Below are 11,361 nucleotides of genomic sequence, written 5' to 3'. Positions count from 1 at the left end.
TCACATAAAAGACATATGGTAAACATTATAAGACTCCATACCGTCTTCCTTGTTGTTCAAAACTCAATACTAGATGTTATCTAGACTCTAGAGAAACCAAATATGCAAACCAAATTAGCAAGCTCTAAGTATTTCTTCATTAATGGGTGCAAAGTATATGATGCATGAGCTTAAACATGAGCACAACAATTGCCAAGTATCAAATTATCCAAGACATTTTAGAGTTACTACATGTAGCATTTTCCAATTCCAACCATATAACAATTTAACGAAGAAGAAACTTCGCCATGAATACTATGAGTAGATCCTAAGGACATATTTGTCCATATGCAACAACGGAGCGTGTCTCTCTCCCATAAAGTGAATGCTAGGATCCATTTTATTCAAACAAAACAAAAAACAAAAACAAACCGACGCTCCAAGCAAAGTACATAAGATGTGGCCGAATAAAAATATAGTTTCGGGGAGGAACTTGATAATGTTGTCGATGAAGAAGGGGATGCCTTGGGCATCCCCAAGCTTAGACGCTTGAGTCTTCTTAATATATGCAGGGGTGAACCACCGGGGCATCCCCAAGCTTAGAGCTTTCACTCTCCTTGATCATATTGCATCATACTCCTCTCTTGATCCTTGAAAACTTCCTCCACACCAAACTCGAAACAACTCATTAGAGGGTTAGTGCATAATAAAAATTCACATGTTCAGAGGTGACACAATCATTCTTAACACTTCTGGACATTGCATAAAGCTACTGGACATTAATGGATCAAAGAAATTCATCCAACATAGCAAAAGAGGCAATGCGAAATAAAAGACAGAATCTGTCAAAACAGAACAGTCCGTAAAGATGGATTTTATTAGGCCACCAGACTTGCTCAAACGAAAATGCTCAAATTGAATGAAAGTTGCGTACATATCTGAGGATCACTCACGTAAATTGGCATAATTTTCTGAGTTACCTACAGAGAATTAGACCCAGATTCGTGACAGCAAAGAAATCTGTTTCTGCGCAGTAATCCAAATCTAGTACTTACTTTACTATCAAAGACTTTACTTGGCACAACAAAACTTAAAACTAAGATAAGGAGAGGTTGCTACAGTAGTAAACAACTTCCAAGACACAAATATAAAACAAAAATACTGGAGTAAAAACATGGGTTGTCTCCCATAGCGCTTTTCTTTAACGCCTTTCAGCTAGGCGCGAAAGTGTAACTCAAGTAACATCGAGAGATGAAGCATCAACATCATAATTTGTTCTAATAATAGAATCATAAGGTACCTTCATTCTCTTTCTAGGGAAGTGTTCCATACCTTTCTTGAGAGGAAATTGATATTTAATATTACCTTCCTTCATATCAATAGTAGCACCAACGGTTCGAAGAAAAGGTCTTCCCAATATAATGGGGCAAGATGCATTGCATTCAATATCCAAGACAACAAAATCAACGGGGACAAGGTTATTGTTAACCATAATATGAACATTATCAACTTTCCCCAAAGGTTTCTTTTTAGCATTATCAGCTAGATTAACATCCAAATAACAATTCTTCAATGGTGGCAAGTCAAGCATATCATAGACTTTTTTAGGCATAACAGAAATACTTGCACCAAGATCACATAAAGCATTACAATCAAAATCTTTGATTCTCATTTTAATGATGGGCTCCCAACCATCCTCTAGCTTTCTAGGAATAGAAGTTTCAAGTTTTAGTTTCTCTTCTCTAGCTTTTATGAGAGCATTTGTAATATGTTTTGTGAAAGCCAAATTTATAGCGCTAGCATTGGGACTCTTAGCAAGTTTTTGCAAGAACTTTATAACTTCAGAGATGTGGCAATCATCAAAATCTAAATCATTACAATCTAAAGCAATGGGATTATCATCCCCAAGGTTGGAAAAAATTTCAGCAGTTTTATCACAAGCGAGTTTCAGTAGTTTTAGCGGTTTCAGTAATTTTGCGCGCTTTGCACTAGGAGTAGAAGCATTGCCAACACCAATTATTTTATCATGGATAGTAGGAGGTGCAGCAACATATGAATCATTAGCATTGCTAGTGGTGGTAATAGTCCAAACTTTAGCTACATTTTCCTTTTTAGCTAGTTTTTCATTTTCTTCTCTATCCCACCTAGCTACGCAGTTCAGCCATTAATCTTATATTCTCATTAATTCTAACTTGGATGGCATTTGCTGTAGTAACAATTTTATTTTCAATATCCCTAATAGGCATAACTTTCGATTTCAAAAGATCAACATCGGAGGCAAGACTATCAACTCTAGAAACAAGAATATCAATTTTATTGAGCTTTTCCTCAACAGATTTGTTAAAGGCAGTTTGTGTACTAATAAATTATTTAAGCATGGCTTCAAGTACAGGGGGTGTATTCCTATTATTGTTGTAAGAATTCCCATAAGAATTAGCATAACCGTTACCATTATTATAAGGATATGGCCTATAGTTATTACTAGAATTGTTCCGATAAGCATTGTTGTTGAAATTATTATTTTTAATGAAGTTTACATCAACATGTTCTTCTTGTGCAACCAATGAAGCTAATGGAACATTATTAGGATCAACATTAGTCCTATCATTCGCAAGCATAGACATAATAGCATCAACCTTATCATTCAAGGAAGAGGATTCTTCAACAGAATTTACCTTCTTACCTTGTGGAGCTCTTTCCGTGTGCCATTCAGAGTAATTAACCATCATATTATCAAGAAGCTTTGTTGCTTCACCAAGAGTGATGGACATAAAGGTACCTCCAGCAGCTGAATCCAATAAATTCCGCGAAGAAAAATTTAGTCCTGCATAGAAGGTTTGGATGATCATCCAAGTAGTCGACTCCATGGGTTGGGCAATTTTTAACCAGAGATTTCATTCTTTCCCAAGCTTGAGCAACATGTTCATTATCTAATTGTTTAAAATTCATTATGCTACTCCTCAAAGATATAATTTTAGCAGGGGGATAATATCTACCAATAAAAGCATCCTTGCATTTAGTCCATGAATCAATACTATTCTTAGGCGAGAGATAGCAACCAATCTTTAGCTCTTCCTCTTAATGAGAAAGGGAACAATTTTAATTTTATAATGTCACCATCTACATCTTTATACTTTTGCATTTCACATAGTTCAACAAAATTATTGAGATGGGCAGCAGCATCATCAGAACTAACACCAGAAAATTGCTCTCGCATAACAAGATTAAGTAAAGCAAGTTTAATTTCAAAGAATTCTGCTGTAGTAGCAGGTGGAGCAATAGGTGTGCATAAGAAATCATTATAATTTGTGCTAGTGAAGTCACACAACTTAGTATTTTCAGGGGTAGCCATTTTAGCAATAGTAAATAAAGCAAACTAGATAAAGTAAATGCAAGTAAACTATTTTTTTTGTGTGTTTTTGATATAGCAAACAAGATAGCAAATAAAGTAAAGCTAGCAACTAATTTTTTGTGTTTTGATATAATGCAGCAAACAAAGTAGTAAATAAAATAAAGCAAGACAAAAACAAAGTAAAGAGATTGAGAAGTGGAGACTCCCCTTGCAGCGTGTCTTGATCTCCCCGGCAACGGCGCCGAGAAAAGAGCTTGATGGCGTGTATTTCACACGTTCGTTGGTCAACCCCAAGAGGAAGGTATGATGCGCACAGCGGCAAGTTTTCCCTCGAAAGAAACCAAGGTTTATCGAACCAGAAGGAGCCAAGAAGCACGTTGAAGGTTGATGGCGGCGGGATGTAGTGCGGCGCAACACCGCAGATTCCGGCGCCAACGTGGAACCTGCACAACACAACCAAAGTACTTTGCCCCAACGAAACAGATGAGGTTGTCAATCTCACCGGCTTGCTGTAACAAAGGATTAACCGTATTGTGTGGAAGATGATTGTTTGCAGAGAAAATAGTAAAAACAAGTATTGCAGCAGATTTGTATTTCAAGTATTAAAGAATGGACCGGGGTCCACAAGCTCACTAGAGGTGTCTCTCCCATAAGATAAAAGCATGTTGGGTGAACAAATTACGAGTCGGGCAATTGACAAATAGAGAGAGCATAACAATGCACATACATGACATGATAAGTATAGTGAGATTTAATTGGGCATTACGACAAAGTACATAGACCGCCATCCAACCGCATCTATGCCTAAAAAGTCCACCTTCAGGTTATCATCCGAACCCCTCCAAGTATTAAGTTGCAAAGCAACGAGACAATTGCATTAAGTATGGTGCGTAATGTAATCAACAACTACATCCTCGGACATAGCGCCAATGTTTTATCCCTAGTGGCAACAAGACAACACAACCTTAGAACTTTCTCGTCATCGTCCCGGTGTCAATGCGGCATGAACCCACTATCGAGCATAAGTACTCCCTCTTGGAGTTAAAAGTAAAAACTTGGCCAGAGCCTCTACTAGAAACGGAGAGCATGCAAGATCATAAACAACACATGTATAATAACTTGATAATTAACATGACATAGTATTCTCTATCCATCGGATCCCGACAAACACAACATATAGAATTACAGATAGATGATCTTGATCATGTTAGGCAGCTCACAAGATCTAACAATGAAGCACAATGAGGAGAAGACAACCATCTAGCTACTGCTATGGACTCATAGTCCAGGGGTAGACTACTCACTCATCACACCGGAGGCGACCATGGCGGTGTAGAGTCCTCCGGGAGATGATTCCCCTCTCCGGCAGGGTGCCGGAGGCGATCTCCTGGATCCCCCGAGATGGGATCGGCGGCGGCGGCGTCTCAGTAAGGTTTTCCGTATCGTGGCTCTCGGTACTCGGGGGTTTCGTCACGGAGACTTTTATAGGCGGAAGGGCAGGTCAAGAGGCGGCACGGGGGCCCCACACCACAGGGCCGCGCGGCCAAGGGGGGCCGCGCCGCCCTATAGTGTGGCCCCCTCTTCGTCTCTCCTTCGGACTTCCGGAAGCTTCGTGAGAAAATAGGCCCTCGGGCTTTGATTTCGTCCAATTCCGAGAATATTTCGTTACTAGGATTTCTGAAACCAAAAACAGCGTAAAACAGGAACCGGCACTTCGGCATCTTGTTAATAGGTTAGTTCCAGAAAATGCACGAATATGACATAAAGTGTGCATAAAACATGTAGGTATCATCAATAATATGGCATAGAACATAAGAAATTATCGATACGTCGGAGACGTATCAAGCATCCCCAAGCTTAGTTCTGCTCGTCCCGAGCAGGTAAAACGATAACAAAGATAATTTCTGAAGTGATATTCCATCATAACCTTGATCATACTATTTGTAAACATATGTAGTGGATGCAGCGATCATAACAATGGTGATGACATGAGTAAACAGGTGAATCATATAGCAAAGACTTTTCATGAATAGTACTTCAAGACAAGTATTAATAAGTCTTGCATAAGAGTTAACTCATAAAGCAATAAATCAAAGTAAAGGTATTGAAGCAACACAAAGGAAGATTAAGTTTCAGCGGTTGCTTTCAACTTGTAACATGTATATCTCATGGATAATTGTCAACATAGAGTAATATAACAAGTACAATATGCAAATATGTAAGAATCAATGCACAGTTCACACAAGTGTTTGCTTCTTGAGGTGGAGAGAAATAGGTGAACTGACTCAACATAAAAGTAAAGAGAATGGTCCTTCAAAGAGGAAAGCATCGATTGCTATATTTGTGCTAGAGCTTTTATTTTGAAAACATGAAACAATTTTGTCAACGGTACTAATAAAGCATATGAGTTATGAAAGTTATATCTTACAAGTTGCAAGTCTCATGCATAGTATGCTAATAGTGCCCGCACCTTGACTAATTAACTTGGACTACCGGATCTTTGAAATGCACATGTTTTGACCAAGTGTCACAATGGGGTACCTCCATGCCGCCTGTACAAAGGTCTAAGGAGAAAGCTCGCATTTTGGATTTCTCGCTTTTGATTATTCTCAACTTAGACATCCATACCGGGACAACATGGACAACGGATAATGGACTCCTCTTTAATGCATAAGCATGTGGCAACAATTATTATTCTCATATGAGATTGAGGATATATGTCCAAGACTGAAACTTCCACCATGAATCATGGCTTTAGTTAGCGGCCCAAAGTTCTTCTCTAACAACATGCATGCTCCAACCATGAAGGTGGTAGATCTCTCTTGCTTCGGACAAGACGGACATGCATAGCAACTCACATGATATCCAACAAAGAATAGTTGATGGCGTCCCCGTAAACATGGTTATCGCTCAACAAGCAACTTAATAAGAGATAAAGTGCATAAATACATATTCAATACTACAATAGTTTTTAAGCTATTTGTCCCATGAGCTATATATTGCAAAGGTGAATGATGGAATTTTAAAGGTAGCACTCAAGCAATTTACTTTGGAATGGCGGATAAATACCATGTAGTAGGTAGGTATGGTGGACACAAATGGCATAGTGGTTGGCTCAAGGATTTTGGATGCATGAGAAGTATTCCCTCTCGATACAAGGTTTAGGCTAGCAAGGTTATTTGAAACAAACACAAGGATGAACGGTACAGCAAAACTCACATAAAATACATATGGTAAACATTATAAGACTCCATACCGTCTTCCTTGTTGTTCAAAACTCAATACTAGATGTTATCTAGACTCTAGAGAAACCAAATATGCAAACCAAATTAGCAAGCTCTAAGTATTTCTTCATTAATGGGTGCAAAGTATATGATGCATGAGCTTAAACATGAGCACAACAATTGCCAAGTATCAAATTATCCAAGACATTTTAGAGTTACTACATGTAGCATTTTCCAATTCCAACCATATAACAATTTAACGAAGAAGAAACTTCGCCATGAATACTATGAGTAGAGCCTAAGGACATATTTGTCCATATGCAACAGCGGAGCGTGTCTCTCTCCCATAAAGTGAATGCTAGGATCCATTTTATTCAAACAAAACAAAAAACAAAAACAAACCGACGCTCCAAGCAAAGTACATAAGATGTGGCCGAATAAAAATATAGTTTCAGGGGAGGAACTTGATAATGTTGTCGATGAAGAAGGGGATGCCTTGGGCATCCCCAAGCTTAGACGCTTGAGTCTTCTTAATATATGCAGGGGTGAACCACCGGGGCATCCCCAAGCTTAGAGCTTTCACTCTCCTTGATCATATTGCATCATACTCCTCTCTTGATCCTTGAAAACTTCCTCCACACCAAACTCGAAACAACTCATTAGAGGGTTAGTGCATAATAAAAATTCACATGTTCAGAGGTGACACAATCATTCTTAACACTTCTGGACATTGCATAAAGCTACTGGACATTAATGGATCAAAGAAATTCATCCAACATAGCAAAAGAGGCAATGCGAAATAAAAGACAGAATCTGTCAAAACAGAACAGTCCGTAAAGATGGATTTTATTAGGCCACCAGACTTGCTCAAACGAAAATGCTCAAATTGAATGAAAGTTGCGTACATATCTGAGGATCACTCACGTAAATTGGCATAATTTTCTGAGGTACCTACAGAGAATTAGACCCAGATTCGTGACAGCAAAGAAATCTGTTTCTGCGCAGTAATCCAAATCTAGTACTTACTTTACTATCAAAGACTTTACTTGGCACAACAAAACTTAAAACTAAGATAAGGAGAGGTTGCTACAGTAGTAAACAACTTCCAAGACACAAATATAAAACAAAAATACTGGAGTAAAAACATGGGTTGTCTCCCATAAGCGCTTTTCTTTAACGCCTTTCAGCTAGGCGCAGAAAGTGTAACTCAAGTAACATCGAGAGATGAAGCATCAACATCATAATTTGTTCTAATAATAGAATCATAAGGTACCTTCATTCTCTTTCTAGGGAAGTGTTCCATACCTTTCTTGAGAGGAAATTGATATTTAATATTACCTTCCTTCATATCAATAGTAGCACCAACGGTTCGAAGAAAAGGTCTTCCCAATATAATGGGGCAAGATGCATTGCATTCAATATCCAAGACAACAAAATCAACGGGGACAAGGTTATTGTTAACCATAATATGAACATTATCAACTTTCCCCAAAGGTTTCTTTTTAGCATTATCAGCTGAGATTAACATCCAAATAACAATTCTTCAATGGTGGCAAGTCAAGCATATCATAGACTTTTTAGGCATAACGAAATACTTGCACCAAGATCACATAAAGCATTACAATCAAAATCTTTGATTCTCATTTTAATGATGGGCTCCCAACCATCCTCTAGCTTTCTAGGAATAGAAGTTTCAAGTTTTAGTTTCTCTTCTCTAGCTTTTATGAGAGCATTTGTAATATGTTTTGTGAAAGCCAAATTTATAGCGCTAGCATTGGGACTCTTAGCAAGTTTTTGCAAGAACTTTATAACTTCAGAGATGTGGCAATCATCAAAATCTAAATCATTACAATCTAAAGCAATGGGATTATCATCCCCAAGGTTGGAAAAAATTTCAGCGAGTTTTATCACAAGCAGTTTCAAGCAGTTTTAGCGGTTTCAGGTAATTTTGCGCGCTTTGCACTAGGAGTAGAAGCATTGCCAACACCAATTATTTTATCATGGATAGTAGGAGGTGCAGCAACATATGAATCATTAGCATTGCTAGTGGTGGTAATAGTCCAAACTTTAGCTACATTTTCCTTTTTAGCTAGTTTTTCATTTTCTTCTCTATCCCACCTAGCTCGCAGTTCAGCCATTAATCTTATATTCTCATTAATTCTAACTTGGATGGCATTTGCTGTAGTAACAATTTTATTTTCAATATCCCTAATAGGCATAACTTTCGATTTCAAAAGATCAACATCAGAGGCAAGACTATCAACTCTAGAAACAAGAATATCAATTTTATTGAGCTTTTCCTCAACGATTTGTTAAAGGCAGTTTGTGTACTAATAAATTCTTTAAGCATGGCTTCAAGTCCAGGGGGTGTATTCCTATTATTGTTGTAAGAATTCCCATAAGAATTAGCATAACCGTTACCATTATTATAAGGATATGGCCTATAGTTATTACTAGAATTGTTCCGATAAGCATTGTTGTTGAAATTATTATTTTTAATGAAGTTTACATCAACATGTTCTTCTTGTGCAACCAATGAAGCTAATGGAACATTATTAGGATCAACATTAGTCCTATCATTCGCAAGCATAGACATAATAGCATCAACCTTATCATTCAAGGAAGAGGATTCTTCAACGGAATTTACCTTCTTACCTTGTGGAGCTCTTTCCGTGTGCCATTCAGAGTAATTAACCATCATATTATCAAGAAGCTTTGTTGCTTCACCAAGAGTGATGGACATAAAGGTACCTCCAACAGCTGAATCCAATAAATTCCGCGAAGAAAAATTTAGTCCTGCATAGAAGGTTTGGATGATCATCCAAGTAGTCAGTCCATGGGTTGGGCAATTTTTAACCAGAGATTTCATTCTTTCCCAAGCTTGAGCAACATGTTCATTATCTAATTGTTTAAAATTCATTATGCTACTCCTCAAAGATATAATTTTAGCAGGGGGATAATATCTACCAATAAAAGCATCCTTGCATTTAGTCCATGAATCAATACTATTCTTAGGCGAGAGATAGCAACCAATCTTTAGCTCTTCCTCTTAATGAGAAAGGGAACAATTTTAATTTTATAATGTCACCATCTACATCTTTATACTTTTGCATTTCACATAGTTCAACAAAATTATTGAGATGGGCAGCAGCATCATCAGAACTAACACCAGAAAATTGCTCTCGCATAACAAGATTAAGTAAAGCAGGTTTAATTTCAAAGAATTCTGCTGTAGTAGCAGGTGGAGCAATAGGTGTGCATAAGAAATCATTATTATTTGTTCTAGTGAAGTCACACAACTTAGTATTTTCAGGGGTAGCCATTTTAGCAATAGTAAATAAAGCAAACTAGATAAAGTAAATGCAAGTAAACTAATTTTTTTTTGTGTTTTTGATATAGCAAACAAGATAGCAAATAAAGTAAAGCTAGCAACTAATTTTTTGTGTTTTGATATAATGCAGCAAACAAAGTAGTAAATAAAATAAAGCAAGACAAAAACAAAGTAAAGAGATTGAGAAGTGGAGACTCCCCTTGCGGCGTGTCTTGATCTCCCGCAACGGCGCCGAGAAAAAGAGCTTGATGGCGTGTATTTCACACGTTCGTTGGTCAACCCCAAGAGGAAGGTATGATGCGCACAGCAGCAAGTTTTCCCTCGAAAGAAACCAAGGTTTATCGAACCGGGAGGAGCCAAGAAGCACGTTGAAGGTTGATGGCGGCGGGATGTAGTGCGGCGCAACACCGAGAGATTCCGGCGCCAACGTGGAACCCGCACAACACAACCAAAGTACTTTGCCCCAACGAAACAGATGAGGTTGTCAATCTCACCGGCTTGCTGTAACAAAGGATTAACCGTATTGTGTGGAAGATGATTGTTTGCGAGAGAAAATAGTAAAAACAAGTATTGCAGCAGATTTGTATTTCGAGTATTAAAGAATGGACCGGGGTCCACAGTTCACTAGAGGTGTCTCTCCCATAAGATAAAAGCATGTTGGGTGAACAAATTACAGTCGGGCAATTGACAAATAGAGAGAGCATAACAATGCACATACATGACATGATAAGTATAGTGAGATTTAATTGGGCATTACGACAAAGTACATAGACCGCCATCCAACTGCATCTATGCCTAAAAAGTCCACCTTCGAGGTTATCATCCGAACCCCCTCCAGTATTAAGTTGCAAAGCAACAGACAATTGCATTAAGTATGGTGCGTAATGTAATCAACAACTACATCCTCGGACATAGCGCCAATGTTTTATCCCTAGTGGCAACAGCACAACACAGCCTTAGAACTTTCTGTCACTGTCCCAGGTGTCAATGCAGGCATGAACCCACTATCGAGCATAAGTACTCCCTCTTGGAGTTAAAAGTAAAAACTTGGCCAGAGCCTCTACTAGAAACGGAGAGCATGCAAGATCATAAACAACACATGTATAATAACTTGATAATTAACATGACATAGTATTCTCTATCCATCGGATCCCGACAAACACAACATATAGAATTACAGATAGATGATCTTGATCATGTTAGGCAGCTCACAAGATCTAACAATGAAGCACAATGAGGAGAAGACAACCATCTAGCTACTGCTATGGACCCATAGTCCAGGGGTAGACTACTCACTCATCACACCGGAGGTGACCATGGCGGTGTAGAGTCCTCCGGGAGATGATTCCCCTCTCCGGCAGGGTGCCGGAGGCGATCTCCTGGATCCCCCGAGATGGGATCGGCGGCGGCGGCGTCTCAGTAAGGTTTTCCGTATCGTGGCTCCCGGTACTGGGGGTTTCGTCACGGAGAATTTT

Source organism: Lolium rigidum, chromosome 6, assembly GCF_022539505.1.
Source record: "Lolium rigidum isolate FL_2022 chromosome 6, APGP_CSIRO_Lrig_0.1, whole genome shotgun sequence".
Lineage (NCBI taxonomy): Eukaryota > Viridiplantae > Streptophyta > Magnoliopsida > Poales > Poaceae > Lolium > Lolium rigidum.
Note: the sequence above shows the minus strand (reverse complement) of the source record.